The sequence below is a fragment of the Chiloscyllium plagiosum genome, chromosome 3 (genome assembly GCF_004010195.1).
Source record: "Chiloscyllium plagiosum isolate BGI_BamShark_2017 chromosome 3, ASM401019v2, whole genome shotgun sequence".
NCBI classification, from domain to species: Eukaryota; Metazoa; Chordata; class Chondrichthyes; order Orectolobiformes; family Hemiscylliidae; genus Chiloscyllium; species Chiloscyllium plagiosum.
Genome location: NC_057712.1, coordinates 118,716,708 through 118,734,190, shown reverse-complemented (window position 1 = coordinate 118,734,190; position 17,483 = coordinate 118,716,708). Strand labels below are relative to the sequence as shown.

The 17,483-nt window shown below is 40.7% G+C and overlaps 1 protein-coding gene across 4 annotated transcripts in view; it reads right to left on the bottom strand.

The window, feature by feature from the left end:
* Positions 1–17,483, bottom strand: part of LOC122548478 (zinc finger CCCH domain-containing protein 6) — a 57,781-nt gene that overhangs the window by 34,593 nt on the left and 5,705 nt on the right. The gene's annotated exons all lie outside the window — the stretch shown is intronic.

Here is a 17,483-nt window from a genome sequence, read left to right as displayed (position 1 = left end):
AATTGCAAATATCACCATCATGCTGCATGGTTTCCACATTCTAATGGGAGTTTCACCTGGGGAGAGGTTTATGTTTTTTTTAAAATTGGCTTTTTAAAAAAAAATCTGATGTGTCAAATTGTATCATTCCAGTAACAGAAAACTGCTCTTTTTGTTAACCTCAGCTGCATCTTGCTGGCCATTAGTAATGCCAAGAAACAAAATAAATTCTGTTAACTTATTAACTCTTCAACGTGGAAAGTTCACACTTCAGACAAATCTGAACTGGCTATCAATGCATAATGGCAACCACATTCACTTTCCAGTGAGCACAAAATAACTTTATACCTTAAATTGATATTAGAACCAGTTAATGAATGCAATCCACAATTCTACAAAATAAAATTAAACCACTGAAGTGCTGACAGTGTATATGTGAAGCAATATCCATTCAGCAAAATGAATCTATTTAAATCAGTTCTTCTTTCAGCAATATTGTGGGAGTACCGTATCATAACAAATAGACCAATGCTTAGAAAACAGAGCTTGGAGACATAGGAGACACATGTTTAGACGAAGAGAAAGCAGATTTGACACAGGCCCAAATATTCAGGTCTTTGGATAGTCAGAGTCTCCAGGTAAGAGACTTGATATACCATCCCCAGAAACACTTTGGGACCCCTTCGAATATCTCAATGAAATAACTGCATTTGATGGGCAATTACTGCAGTCAGAACCCTCTGAAATATCTAACTCAGAATGAGACCTAGAGACTTCAAGGTGTTCTGATTTATTTACCTGGGTAGTCACCCAAGAAACCGTACAGACAGTACAGCTAAACCAATATTGTGTCTCTCCCTACCAGATCCCCACTGACTTCCTACAATTCTTTACTTCACCTCACCATCTATCCATCCAGCATCATACGTAGGTGCCACTCTACCATCCGACACACCCCATTCATTTACCTAATCCACTTATACAATGATACATTCATACTAAACAAAAGTAGTTCTGGGTGATTTAAATGGTAGCTGGATCCATAAAAGCGGAGTGCGATTGCTGATTCTCTATGCTGCTCATTCGAGAATTCCAAACTGAGTTGGATGCGAAGTATCCTCCAGTGCAAGATTGCTGAGAAAGATTGGAGGGAAGTGAGCGAGTATCATCATCTGATCGGGGTTGATTAGGAAGATATGGTGCCTCAGTGGTTAGCACTGCTGCCTCACAGGACCAGGGATCTAACTTCTGGTGAGTCTGCATGGAGTTTGATCATTCTCCCCGTGGCTGCATGGGTTTCCTTTGGACGCTCTGGTTTCCTCCCACAGTTCAAAGCTGAGCAGGTTAGGTGATTGTCCAGGGATGTGTAAACTAGGTGGATTAGCCATACAAAATTGAGGGTTGTAGGGATAGGGTAGATGAGTGGGTCTTGCTGGGATGCTCTTTGGAGGACTGGTATGCTTTGATGGGCCAAATGGCCTGTTTCCACATTGTAAGGAGTCTATAATTTTATGACAATAAAGGTTTCTGATCCTGACTATAAGATCCGGGCCGCAGAATCTTACAGTAGTGACTGTTCAGGAAACCATTTGGATCTGACTCATGTAGAATTCAGCTAGCCCCACTCCCCAACTTTTTCTTTGTTGCTACTCAAATTTATTTTTTTTTAAATAATCATCCAATTGTCTTTTGAAAGTCACATTCAGCACTACACCCTAACAAGAAACAACACAAACTTCCGAACATCATGTTTCACAACGTTAGCAATCAGTGTCATCTGGTTCTCTCTCTCCATCAATGGGAAGATCAGAATTGGCAGAAAATTATTTCATCCCAGGATTACAGTGTTAATGAGAAAATAGGAGAGTTCTCAATGCTGACTATCCAGAGTCACCTCTATGAAAGGAATTCTGAGAGGGAAAGGGGAAATTTGTTACGTATTCCTCCCTCCCTCAAAAGAAAGATTTAAAAGTTCATTAGTCACTCATCTCATTATATTATTTGAGAAACCTTACAGGAGGAAAAAAGCCCAATTCCGAGTAAAGAATATGTAATATTTGCTGCAATTCTAAAGTAATCTTCAACAGAAAACATCAATTTACAGAGCACTGTTCACAACAATTAGACATTTAAGTGCTTTATGGTTAATCAAGTACTTCTTACAGTCAGTGCTCTAATGTAATAATCACACCAGCCACTTTGCACACAGCAAGATCCCAAGTAACGCGATAATAACAAAATACTTAAATGATGTTGACTGAAGGATACTTTCCACTGCACCAGAGATTACTTCCCCTGCTCTTCTTTGAAATACTGCAATGGGTTCTTTCACATCCAACTGAGGACATAGATGGACCTCATTTTAACCTCTCATCAAAAAAACAAAAGGACTTCTAACAATGTAGCAGCACCACATTGGAGTGTGAGTTTGATTTTTGCACTCAAGTTCTAGAATTAGACTTAACACAAGAATCTTCCCTAGAGTTTAGAAAAATGAGGGGAGATCAAATTGAGGTATTCAAGATGATAAAAGGTATGGATAAAATAGACATGGAGTGAATGCTTCCTATTGTGGGGCATTCTCGGATGAAAGGTCATAGTCTTAGGATAAGGGAAAGCGAATTTAAAACAGAATTAGCACTGCTACCTCACAGCGCCAGAGACCCGGGTTCAATTCCCACCTCAGGCAACTGTCTGTGTGGAGTTTGCACATTCTTCCCATGTCTACGTGGGTTTCCTCCGGGTGCTCCGGTCTCCTTCCACAGTCCAAAAATGTGCAGGTTAGGTGAATTGGCCATGCTAAATTGCCCGTAATGTTAGGTGAAGAATGGGTCTGGGTGGGTTGCGCTTCGGAGGGTCGGTGTGGACTTGTTGGGCCGAAGGGCCTGTTTCCACACTAAGTAATCGAATCTAAAAAAAAATTGAGGAGAAACTACTTCTTCTAAAGGGTTGTGAATCTGGAATTCCTTATCCCAAAGTGTGGTGGATGCTAGGAAAGTAAGTAAATTTGAGGAGTTAGACAGATTTTTAAATTGATAATGGTTGAAGGTTTTTTTTCTTTATTCACTAGTGGGGTGTCACTAGTTAGGCAGCATTTATGCCTATCCTTAATTGCCCAGAGGCCAATTAAGAGTCAACCGCATTGCTGTGGGCCTGGAGTCACATGGAGGCCAGACCATGTAAGAATGGCAGCTTCCTTCCCTAAAGACATTAGTAAACAGGTGGGTTTTTCCTACAATCAACAAAAGATTCATGTTCACCATTATGGGGAGAAGGCAGGAAAATGGGGGTGAGGAGCATATCAACCACGATCGAATAGCAGAGCAGACTCTATGGGCTGAATGGCCTAATTCTTTTCGTATATATTTTATGAACTTATGACCTGTAAATGCCTGGTGAATGATCCATCGCGGCCTCCATCAGTGGCCCACATCATCGGTGATATTGGTCTTCAGCCACTTCAACTAACTTCCCGTGATATCAAGAAATGGTTGGAGACACTGTATACTACAAAGGCTATGGCCCCAATAACATTCCAGCAATAGTACTGAAGATTTGTGCTCCTGAATGTGCTGCTCTCCAAGCCAAGGTCTTTCTGTACAGCTAAATCACTTGGCATCTACCCAACAATCTGGAAAAACACCCAGGTACGTCCTGTCCACAAAAAGGAGGACAAATCCAAGCCAGCCAATTACCGCCACATCATTCTATGCTCAAGCATCAATTAAATGATGGGAGGTGTCATCAACAGTACTATCAAACAGCACCTGCTAATGGATGCCAGGCTCCACCAGGGCCACTCAGCTACTGATCTCATTTCAAACATGGATAAAAGCATTGAATTCCAGAGGCGAGGTGAGAATAACAGGCCACATTCAAATGACTTGATCATCAAGGTAGCCTAGCAAAGCTGAAATCAATGGATATCGGGGTTGGGAGTCATTCCTGGGGCACTTAGGAAGATGGTCATAGTTGTCGGATGTCAATGATGTCAACCCCTGGACATTTCTGCAGGAGTTCCTCATGCTAGTGTCCAACGCCAAGCCATCTTCATCAGGCTCATCAGTGACTTTCCTTCCTTTATTAGGTCAGATTTGGGGATGTTCAATGATTACACAATGTTCAACACCATTCACAACTCCTCAGACATTGAAGCAGTCCACATTCAAATGCAGCAAGATTCGAACAATATCCATACTTGAGTTACAAGTGGCATGTAACATTTGCACCACACAAATGGTATAGGTGATGGTCATCACCTAAGACATAATCTAACCACCACACAGTGATATAACGGTTAACACTGCCACCTCACAGTGCCAGGTACCTGGGTTAGAGTCCAGTCTTGGGTGGTTGCGTGGAATTTGAACATTCCCCCGTGTCTACATGGGTTTCCTCCGGGAGTTCCAGATTCATCCCACAGTCCAAAGATGTGCAGGTTAGTATTGTTAAATGCAGATTATGGGGATAAAAAGGGGGGCTGGGTTCAGGTGGGATGGTCTTCTGAAGGTCAGTGTGTCCTGGATGGGTCAAAAGCCCTCTTTCCACACTGTAGGGATTTTGTTCTATTCTTGACATTCAATGGTGTTACCATTATTGAATTCCCCCATCTCAACATTCTGCTCGTTACCAGTGACCAGAACCTTAATACTCACCATATCAACACAGCTGCTAACAAGAGCATGTCAGAAGCTAGCTGAAACTTTATTGCTGGAACAGCACAGCAGGTCAGGCAGCATCTAGGGAACAGAAGATTCGACGTTTCGGGCACATGCCCTTCTTCAGGAATGAAGAAGGGCATGTGCCCGAAACGTCGAATCTTCTGTTCCCTAGATGCTGCCTGACCTGCTGTGCTGTTCCAGCAATAAAGTTTCAGCTTTGATCTCCAGCGTCTGCAGACCTCACTTTCTCCATGTCAGAAGCTAGAAATGCTACAGTGAATCTCACCACCTGACTCCCCAAAGTCTAGCCACCATCTACAAGTCAGGCTTGCCATGGAATACTCCTCACTTGCCAAATGAGTGCAGCTCCAACAATACTCAAGAAGCTTGACACCATCCATGACAAAGCAGCTCACTTGTTTGGCACTACACAAAAGCATCCGTTCCCTCCATCAACGATGTTCAGTAGGAGCAGCTATGTACTATCTAAAGGATGCACTGCAGAAATTCACCATAGATCCTTAGGCAGCACCATTCAGACCCACAAACATTTCCATCTAGAAGAGCAAGAGCAGCAGATACCTGGGAACACCACCACATGCACATTCCCCTCCAAGCTACCATTTACCATCCTGACTTTCTTCATTGTTGCTGAGTCAAAATTCTGGAATTCCCTTCCTAAAGTCAGTTGGGAATCAACCTACAGCACATGGAATGCATTGGTTCAAGAAAGCAACTTACTACCACAGCACCATCTCAAGAACAAGAGCAAACAATGCCAGCCTGTGATGTTCACACCCCACAAGTGAATAAAAATGGTTACTGTCACCAAAATGCTGCCCCACTGACACAAATATATAAGAAACTGACAAAATAGCATGGTTTGGTGTACCAGGAAAGAATATAAATGCATCCTGCAGTGAAGGAGAACTTACATTATACCAAAGAATAATTGTGGGCAAATTTTCTCTTTGACCAGTTATCTTTGGCATGAGACAACCATCCGTGTATGCAGTGATCCCACAAAAATCATGAAATTTATCACCAATTAATCTGCTTAATGGCTTTATATAAAAAAGAATACTGATTGAATATTGCTAAGAAATCTCACACCGTAAAAACAGACAACACCACAGTTTTGCACCTCGATCAAAACACGCAGGAAAACAAGCTAGCAATATGATCAAATCCACAGGAATCTTGAATTCTCAACATTTTGGTTCAGAAGTGTAAGTCTAAAGAAGATTTCCTATTGAAATCAAAATTCCTCTCTACATTGGACATGGTACTGCTGGTTACGCAAATTTCTTTACCCAGTCTCATAAAAAAAGTTAAAAATCATACAACACCAGGTTATAGTCCAACAGGTTTATTTGGAAGTACTAGCTTTCGGAGCACTGCTCCTTCATCAGGTAGCTGTGGAGCAGCACTCTAAAAGCTAGTACTTCCAAATAAACCAGTTGGACTATAACTTAGTGTTGTGTGATTTTTAACTTTGTCCATCCTCGTCCAAAAGCTCCATATCAAATAAAATTAATGCAATCCATTGATAATTTCTAAAATAGCAGAGAAAATAAAGTCGTGAAAATGTCAGGAATATGAATGAATAAATTTCACTTATATGAAGGAGTTCAGCTCAACAATTAAAATACCGACACCCTCCTTCGCCAATGCACATTGCCTGAACACTCTCTTTATAGTTGTATCAGAGCCACTCCCTTGGATTCAATACTACCTATGAAACCTGCGACTTCCATTACCTGGAAGGATAAAAGCGACAGGTGCATGCAACAGCATCACATCCAAATTCCCTAAAATTACACTATCCAGACTTGAATATATCACAGTTTCAACATTGCTGAGTTAGAAAACATAGAAACTAGGAGTTAAAGGAAGTCATTCAGTCTGCTCTGCCATTCAATAAAATCATTGCTGATCATCCGACTTAGAACCCTATTCCCATATTCTCCCTTTATTCTCTGATCCCTCTAGCCCCAAGAATTATATCCATCTCCTTTTTAAAAATATTCAATGCTTTGGTCTCAGCACTTTCTGTAGCAGAGGCTTCTATAGGCTCAACAATATATGGGTGAAGAAATATCTCATCTCAGTCCTAACCTGCCTACGCTGGATCGTTAAACAGTGACCCCTGGTTCAGAACTCCCCAGACATCAGGAACATCCTTCATAGGAGCCTCACCACACAGAATCCAGCAGTTTAGATCATCAGCCTCACTCAACTTGATCAAGAACAACTAAAAATGGGCTGTATGTGCTGGCTTAGTTGGAGATGCCCACATCCTGATCCGCTTAAGCTCATCACTTCACCAGAAATATTGGTGCACTATGCACCAGTTTTACAAGTAACATTCAGGGGATAAATGGAGCATTCTGAATTAAAACTACAGGGATAATCGTACTGCTATTTCACTGAAATTGTTCAATCTGCAAACAGAGAATTAAATTGTGTAACTTTGTGTATCACAAAGTTACCAATTTGTGATAAATAATTTACCAACATCTTAAAAGCTGACAATAAAGGCTATAGCAGTTCAACATTACAATATTTCATATTTATACCAATCATAATTCTGGACACAAAATCAAAAGGGAAGTAGACTTGAGTTATTGCAGATTATTGCATTAAGCTGATTAAACCAGAATTCCCTTATTTATGTGGAAATATTCACTTGTGGCTCCAAATAATCACTAACATATCTTAGCAGTTCATCGAGATGTGACTGCTTCAATCAGCAGTCCAAATTAGGAGAGTCTAGTACTAGGTCCCCTCCCTTTGGCAATAAAGCTTGAACACAGACCAACAGGTTCAAGAACAGCTTCTTTTCTGCTGTTATTAGACTGATGAATGGACTGTCCAACTTCAAATAATGTTGATCTTGCTTCACACACATCCTGTGCAGTGTAATCTGTATGCCTCACTACGTACAAACATTTTTTTCACCCTTTGATCTGCCTGTCCTGCTCGCCAACAAAACTTGTCATTGCACTTCGGTACATGTGACAATAAACCAATCAATAGAGAAACTTGTCCACATTGACAAGTAAAGACTGATTCTGACAATTTGGATAGATGTGAACAATCTGAAGTCCAAGTGTCCTAAAGATATGTTAGTGTACTGTGGAATGTGCAGAGCTCGTCAAGACAAGACCTCCTGGAGACCCAGTGCATCTGGATCGCTCTCAAGCTGCCAAGACTCATCCTGCCACTGGTGCAAGAGAGTGAGGGTGACAACGCACAAATCTCTAATTATATTCCATTTCAGACGCAGGGATGCTCATCACCTTCCCATTGTCAATCGTGTCAGTTACAGGTTTTTGCAGCAAAGAGCAAGCAACATAGGTGTGGATATATTGGGAACTGTAGCCTCTAAGCTGCACACAGGTAGCTTCATGCCATATGTCATTTTTAGATGGAAGAAAGAAATGGAGCTCAGCAACACCACTGCACCTGAGCAACTCTTTTCTGGATGATGCAAGTAACCTCTCTAATATGAGGAAGAGATAAAAATATAGGGTGCCTCTAACACTGCCTGCTTCATTTTCCGAGCAAGCCAGCAACTGTCCCTTCAGCACCGTCAAGGTAGTCACAATAAATGAAGGTAAGACCAGTCACCACTGGTGCATAGCACATGGGCAGACTCATGGCCAATGCACATCTGACAGACATGAAAGAAGATTTTTTTTGGTACACCTGGCTGTACCAAAAGGCACTCCCGTTTCAATGAGACTCATCTAGCTGAGGATGATAATTCAAAGAAACCTGGATAGATATATTATTTTGAAGCAACCATGGAAAATTAGAAGAATGCAAAGCTGGGATAGACTTTGCTGTCACAGACAATCTAAGTTGAATTACCCTTCCAAGGATGTTAATAACCCTGTGGTGTGCTTAAGTCTACCATGCATGACATCAGGTAAATTACTTTCAACAGTATGTTTGCCCCGGACCATGACCATGACCAACTCTGATGAAGTCAAGGATAAATTACATTTTGGCTTCCATTCCCTGTCAACTGCTGCGCCAAAAAGCAGCAAACTAATCAGCTTTGCATTGCAAAAATTGGTGCTCATCACCAGGCATCATTGGAAATAAAGGGTTGTAATAGCAATGGTCTCCTCTTGCTGAAGGTGTGCACTAAACATGAGTTTTTAACCACCACCAGTTTTCTACTACCCTAGTCACAAGAGACATCCTGGATACACCACCTTCTATGCATTGGCATCTTATCAATTATGTCATTATAGACAGCGGGATAGGCAGGATGGACATATGCAGCAGTGACTGCTAAACTGATCACTACCATATCATTTCAAAGCTAATGAAATGGTCAGAGAATGAAGGCTTAGTGTGTCTCAATGCATCAAATCAATACAGTCATAACGGAACTGGTTGGAAAACATGAGACACATTTGTACAGCGAAAATGCTCTATCACGGAGGGCTCAGATGGCCCTTGATCCTACTTCTCAGAAATATGAAGGTCAGTTCAATAAAAACAATGACGCATTAGGAGAGAAAAACTGCTCCAATTTCAACCTCCCTTCCCAGCCTTGACTCTCGTTCAAGCCAGTCCACCACCATCTGCAGCTCCCAGTACATCCTGCCTATCCCCCGGTCCTGGAGAACAGTTACATTCGAAACATTGACTTCTCCATTTCCTTTTGCTGCTTGGCTTGCTCTGTTCTTCCATCCTCCTGCTGTCTACAGGATTGGCCTCAATGACAAGAAACTGTCATTACCAAACACAATACTTGCTGAAACATCCATAAGACTGCTTAGTGCAAGTTCAGCGAGATGAAAGAGATGTGATTGAATCAGAAAGCAAACACACACCCATCACATACAAATCACAAAAATTGAAAGAGATTCTATGATGCTTTGAAGTTCACAGTTTGATGTCATCATCTTCCCAGATGATATCTGCCTTATGCTTCTCTTACATATTCCACATTGACCAGCTACATTAGACCAATCACCTGTCTTGTCCTCTGCTTCTCTTGCCTACATTTTCCATTGTCTTTTCTTCCAACTTTATTGATAAAGTGCCCAAAATTCCGTAATTTCTTTTCGTTATGTACAAAGTTCCTTTTTTTCTCTCAGCCATTTCTAGTACATTCTTAATAGTCTTTTTGCCTGTGTAGGATATGCAGAATATTCTCCAATATGTTAACACTTCAAATGCCTTCAGCTTATTATTATTCTCAGACATATGGCAGAGGACAAGATATAGCACCTCAGCATTATTTTGCTAAGGCTCAGGTTCAGTTTCAGTTTCTTCAATGTTACCATCAGCATCATTCTGGCAAAACTAGGCTTGGCTTTCTTTGATTTTCTTTGATCCCATCATGTGTGATAATCTGGACACAGTATGTGGTCCTTTTCACTTGCCTATTTACTTCAATTTTCACTTAAAAAGACTACACTTACCATCATCTTCACATTCAAGGCAAGTACTGGTCTTTATCCAAATTACCCTTGAACGGAGTGGCTTTTTAGGTTATTTCTGAAGACAAACAAGAGTTAACCATAGTGTTGTGGGCTTCAACTCGCATCTAATGCAGATGAGATATAGATGGCAAACTTTCTTCTCTAAAGGGTATTCGTAAATGAGTTGGGATTGGTGATAGCTTCATCATTGCCATTGAGACTGGCTTACATTCCAGATTATCTGAATTTTAATTCCACCAATTGCCTTGGTAAGACTTGAACCCTTGCCTCAAAGGATTAGTCTGGGGTCTCTTGATTACTGGTTCAGTGACATTACCATTGCAACACTATTTACCATTTAGTAACCACTAAAAAAATGCTCACACCCCCAGCAGTCTCGAGGTCTACAGAACTATCACAGAATTCTATCCTTTCCAATCAGCACAGCCAGGGTTCAAGTAGCTTGCTTCAATTTATTCCAATGAACTCTACTGTTTAAACTTCCCATGAATATTTTTACAGTGATTTTGGAATTAACACACCACTTACATGAACACCAGACAAGACCAGGGACAAAATTATTCCAATACCTCCACAATCAGCTGCCTACAAACACCCATGAATACTGAGAACTCACCAAATTACTAGCACTTGTGAAATCAGAACGAATCAACATACTGAAAACACAGCTAAATCATGACTCGTACAAAAATAAAACCAAATGTCCAACAGCATCTAAACTGATAGTTTTATCGAAAATATATTTTTTCTTCATTATTTAGTATTATACCACTTGTATTTATCAATCTCAGATCAAAGAACTATAGCATCCTTTTTTTTTTAAAAGAAATCCTAACTGTACCCAAGAGATCTCGCTTCAGTGGTTTTATTTTAAATGTTTTGAAAATAAAGCCTGAATAGCTGCATTCAATGCAAACTCTAGGCAATTTCATAAAGAATCTAGGGGTTCAACAACCCCTGAGCATTGCAAACCTAATCTGACACTACATTTGAAATGTCTATTTAGAGTCAATCCCAAAGGATACAAGGATGTTGTGCTGAATCTATAGAATCCAACTGTCCACTGGGAATGTTAACAAAATACCCTATTGCTTTTGTTGCAAACTTCCATAATACAATTTCATAAACCCCCAAATAAAATTAATTAATTAAATGAAATGCGATCATCCCAAGAAAACAACAAAATCCCATTTTACTTGGACAAACTTATGATTATGCTTGTGAGCTAAGTTTGAGTTTCTAAAACTATTAACACAATTTTCACATCAGAGTCAGAGGACTACAGCACACAAAAACACCCGTCAGCCCATTTTGTCTGTGCCAATCATAAACAACATAATAATTCTAATCCCATTTGCCAAGACTTGGTCCCATAGCCTTGCATGCCCTGGCAGAAATATTAACCTATATCCTACAATTAGCAAATGGGATATGAATTTACATGAAGTAACCAAACAATCTGTCAATAATACGTTTCAAGGTCAGTTTGGGGGAGGGGGAGGTCAAAGGGATAATGAATAGCTGTTGCAATATCGTCATGTTATCAAAGCCAGGCTAGCTATCTTGAAGCGTGGAATGCTATGTTCCTAAAAATAGACCAAGCTTGGTTTGAAACCAAAAAAAAGAGAACAGCTGATGAAAAAAAAACAAGTTGGAAGTTTCAGTGCAACACAACAAGGAATAAAACACAAGGAATGACATTAAATTAAAACAATCACGCCTAAGTATCAATTGCTCAAACTATGCTCACGTTTATCAACAACTTGGCTTTAGAAATTACATCATGAGCATAGGCCTTTCTGTCCAACAGGTTTGTTCTGGTATTCATGATCCACCTAAGCCCTCAGTATTGAAGTGCTGAACTACTTAGAGGTTATGTCTCTTGGATGAGTCTAAGACCTCAATGTATCACGTAGACCTTTAAAAAAATCCCAGGACACCAAAAGTGGAGGTGTAGTGGACAGCAAAGAGGGCTACCTCAGATTACAACAGAATCTTGGTCAGATGGGCCAATGGGCTGAGAAGTGACAGATGGAGTTTAATTCAGATAAATGGAAGGTGCTGCATTTTGGGAAAGCAAATCTTAGCAGGACTTATACACTTAATGTTAAGGTCCTAGGGAGTGTTACTGAACAAAGAGACCTTGGAGTGCAGGTTCATAGCTCCTTGAAAGTGGAGTCGCAGGTAGATAGTGAAGGCGGCATTTGGTATGCTTTCCTTTATTGGTCAGAGTATTGAGTACAGGAGTTCGGAGGTCATGTTGCAGCTCATTGGTTAGGCCACTGTTGGAACACTGCGTGCAATTCTGGTCTCCTTCCTATCGGAGAGATGTTGCGAAACTTGAAAAGGTTGACAAGAATGTTGCCAGGGTTGGAGGGTTTGAGCTATAGGGAGAGGCTGAACAGGCTGGGGCTGTTTTCCTTGGAGCGTCGGAGGCTGAGCGTGACCTTATAGAGGTTTACAAAATAATGAGGGGCATGGATTGGATAAATAGACAAAGTCTTTTCTCTGGAGTTGGGAGTCCAGAACTAGAGGGCATAGGTTTAGGGCGAGAGGAGCAAGTGAAAAAGGGTGGCACATGTATGGAATGAGCTGCCAGAGGAAGTGGTGGAGGCTAATACAATTGCAATATTTACAAGGCATCTGGATGTCTATATGAATAGGAAGGGTTTGAAGGGATATGGACAGGGTGCTGGTAGGTGGGACTAGATTGCATTGGGATATCTGGTTGGCGAGGACGGGTTGGACGGAAGGATCTGTTTCCGTGCTATGCATCTCTATGACTAAGTATTTTCAAGTCTGATGAAGGGCTTTTGTCCAAAACGTCAATTTTCCTGCTCCTCAGATGCTGCCTGACCTGCTGTGCTTTTCCAGCACCACTCTAATCTAGACTCTGATCTCCAGCATCTGCAGTCCTCACTTTTGCCAAGTATTTTCAAGTAGCCAGTTCTTGCTAAAACTACACAAGGCACCATTTTGACTACATAGATATATCTGGAATACTGTGAACAATTTTGCTCACCTTATCTAAGGAAAGATATGCCAGCATTAGAAGCAGGGTGGTTCAGAAAATGTTTATTAGGTTGATCCCAGATACGGAGAAAGTGAGGACTGCAGATGCTGGAGATCAGAGCTGAAAAATGTGTTGCTGGAAAAGCACAGCAGGTCAGGCAGCATTCAAGGAGCTTATGCCCAAAACGTCAATTCTCCTGCTCCTTGGATGCTGCCTGACCTGCTGCGCTTTTCCAGCAACACATTTTTCAGCTCTGATCCCAGATACGGAAGGGCTGTCTTCTGGGGAGAGCTTAACGAGGTTTGGCCTAGTAATCACTGGAGCTTAAAAGAATGACAGGTGACATTATTGAAACCTATAAGATTCTCTGGGGTCTTGACAGGGTAGGTGAAAAAGGTTGTTTCCCTAGACTGAGAATCTCAGAACAAAGGATATAATCTCAGAGTGGGGGGTTGCCAATTTAAGGCAGAACTTGCAGTGTTTTTCAGGAATGTTTTAACGCAGAAGGCCGAGGAGGTTACATCGTAAATATAGTCAAGGTTAAGACAGACTTACATTTAATTGAATCAAGGATCATGCGGAAAAGGCTGAAATGCAGTTGAGGATTATCAGTTCGCTGTGATCTCAGAACTCAATGCACTGAACAATCTACTTCTGCAACTACCTTTCCTATGGAGAAAGGGTTGAAGGCTTATATGTAAAGAACTTGAAAAACAAAACATTTTCATTTATATAGTATTCCTATTCCAAAATAACGCTGACAAGTCAGTGCAGTATGCCAAAGGATGGCTGATGAGGTTGAATGCAGAGAAGTAGGAGATGATACACTTTGGTAGGAAGAACATTGAAAGACAATATAAAATAAGGGTGCTAAAAGATACAGGAGCAGAGGATCCTGAGTGAACGTGTGCACACATCATTATAAGTGGCAGAAGAGATGGAGAGCAGTTAATAAAGCTGGGCTTTATTAACAGAGAGTACAAAAGTAAGAAGCTAATATTGAACTTGTATGAGACTCTTGTTAAATCTCAGCTAGAGCAGTGTACAGTTGTTGGCAGCACATTATTGGAAAGATGTGAATGCATTGAAGAGTGCAGAAGCAAGTTACAAGAATGGTCCCAGGAGTCAGAAATTTCAGTTATGAAGATAGAGCAGATAGGGAGAAGATATGGAGCGGAGAAATGCATTCCAAATGAGCGGAATCTGGAATGCACTGTCTAGGACCGCAGAAGCAGAGACCTCAGAATCTTTCAAAAGTACATGGATAAGCACTCACAATGTCATAAACTTTAAGATTACAAGCTATGTGCTGCAAAGTGGGATTGGTGTAGAAAGGTTGGTGCACTCGATGGACCAAAGGGCTTTTTCTGTGTTGCATTGATGCTGCTTCATCAATGACCCTTCCCGCACCATAAGGTCAGAAGTGGAGATGCACCAGTGATTGCACAATGTTCAGCATCACTTGCAACTCCTCAGATACTGAAGCAGTTCACATTCAAATGCAACAAGAATCTGGACAAGGCTTGGGCTAACAAGTGACAAGTAACATTTGTGCCACACAAATACCAGGCTATGACCACCACTAATAAGTGATGATTAGTGGTGAAGGGCTTTTGCTCGAAACATCGATTTTTCTGCACCTCGGATGCTGCCTGACCTGCTGTGCTTTTCCAGCACCACTCTAATCTAGACTCTGATCTCCAGCATCTGCAGTCCTAACTTTTGACTAATAAATGACAATCTAACCACCTTTCCTTGACATTTAATCATGTTACCATCTCTGAATCTGACACTATCAACTTCCTGGGGGTTACCATTGACCAGAAACATAGTAGCTACAAGACCAGGTCAGAGGCTAGTAGCAAGCAACTCACCTCCCGACTCCCCAAAGCTTCATCATCTACAAGGCACAAGTCAGAAATGTGATGGAATACTTCCCACTTGCCTGGATGGGTGTAGCACCAACAACACAAAAAGCTTAACACCATCCAGGGCAAAGTAGTTCGCTTGATTGGCAGAACTTCCACAAACATCCACTCAATCCACCACCGACGCTCAATAGCAGCTGGACTCTCTACAAGATGCACTGCAGAAATTCACCAAAGACCTTCAGACAGCATCTTCAAAACCCAGGACCACTTCCATCTAGAAGGGCAAGGGCAGCAGATACATGGGAATACTACCACCTGCAAGTTCCCCTCCAAGCCACTCACCATTCTGACTTGCAAATAAATCATTATTCCTTCAGTATCAGTGAGGTTCCTTCCATTCTGACATTGTGGGTCAACCAACAGCAGGTGGTCTCCAGCTGTTCAAGGCGGCAGCTCACCACCACCTTCTCAAAGGCAATAAATGCTGGCCAGCCAGTGATACCCACATCCCACAAATGAATGAAAAAAAAACATGGCTTTGACTTCAAAAGCTTTTTGCTGCTTTTAAAAGAAACAAGAATGAGGGAACATAGATTTAAAGTCATGAACAGAAAAGCAAGGATGATATGGGTAAAGTAATAGTTAAGGTATGAAATACAATGCCTGGAAATATGGTGTTAGTAGGATCAACTGAGGCATTCAAGACAGCTTAAGAGATTATTTGGAGAGACATACTGGGGAAAAGACTGACATGAGTAATGATGCTTATTTGAAGAGCCAGTGGAAACAACAGGCCAACTAGCCTTCTTCTATACATAACAAACCCATCGTTCAGAGAATGGTTTCTCAAGTGTCTCACAGCCAGACACAACTAAAAGGAAATAACTTCAAAAATTAAAGATTTTCAGAGTATACTCACATATTAGTTAAGAATCTAAAGTATACCAACTGAACTTTAGACAGGTTATTAATTAACTGACCAAATTTTTTTTAAACAAATTTACTTCAAAGTTCAAGGAATGTGTTTAATTTCCTTCCAAGCAGTGAAGAAATTAGTATCTCAAACACTAGCAAAAGCATTCCTACAATAACGTACATTACTAGCAAGAAATGTTTGGTGTACTGCACTCCAGAAATAAATTGTTATTGCATAAATACACTGAAAAGTGAATAGTAACCAACAGTCGTGAGTGGGTTAGTGTATATGACACTTGCTAGCACTTACACCAAGAATGCAAGTTACTATTAGATTGTGGAAGCTGCAACATCAGTTGTAACTCAGTTTGAACAGTTGAACACCAGTATAATTCAGATATAAAAACAAACTATTGTTTTGCAACTGCTGAATTTAGAAATCAGTAAAATATCTTAGCTGTTATATATTCATGTACAATTCTTTTCAAAATGTTTATTCAGACAAAATCTTCAAATCTACTGATCCCTATGCTATGAAAATTTAATATTTAACAAGTGAATGGCTTAAAAGCAGAATGACAGTTTGGGTAAAGTAGCATTTTGTGTTTAGAATGCTTTCTGATAACTTATTGCTCCAATTGTTAAGCTTCATCTACCCCAAATCACTCATGAAGCACAGCTTCAGCTTGGGGATCCAAATCTTTTGGGTACTTTCCTCTTACTTTTCAAGTGACTTCTCTCCAAACAAACCTTTAGGTGATTTTGGCAAGTCAGTCATTGTTGGAGCCAGAGATGGTGTTGATCTCAATAAATCTTGTCCTGAACGTCAAAAGATGCCAGCTACCTGAACAACTATCTGGCAACAGCAATCAGGAACAGACAACTGCTTCTCTCTTCTTTAGGTTAGAAATTGACTTCAAATATTGCCCACCAACAAAAGAACCATTCAATTGAGCTCAAGTAGACCAGGTGCAAAAGGCAGGCTCGCCCCTCTCTCTGATATAAGTTTCATGTTGATTCATTTGATAAATTATTGCCCATTGGGAAACAGGTTTCATTTCCTTTAATTTGAGATTTATGACAATAGACAATAGGTACAGGAGCAGGCCATTCTGCCCTTCGAAGCTGCACCATCATTGAATATTTGTAGTTTGTGTCAAAATTTTCAATTGATAAATGTAGGAATAAGGAAGAATGCATTATGTACATTTTGCTAAAATCATGCAGATAAAATTGTTTATGACCTTACTGGTTTGTTGAAAAATTAGAAGTACTGTACACACCTGTAATCATCCAAGGGACTGTAGCCAAATGCTCCTGGGAACTTGCAGTCTAAAAGCTACTCCCCTGACAGCATATTATAGAAAGGCAGGTGGAACAAGCTCATTAACGTTTCTGTTACTATACTCAACCTAGTAATCGTAACACAGGCTACAGAGACTTAGGTCAGATAATAATTGAAGAAAAGCTTTTGATAAGTTCCCAACCTCTGACATGAGAAATCCCTGGACAGGTACAGCATGGAACAAATGCAAAATAAACGCATGAATTGCCACTATAGTATCTTAATCTCACG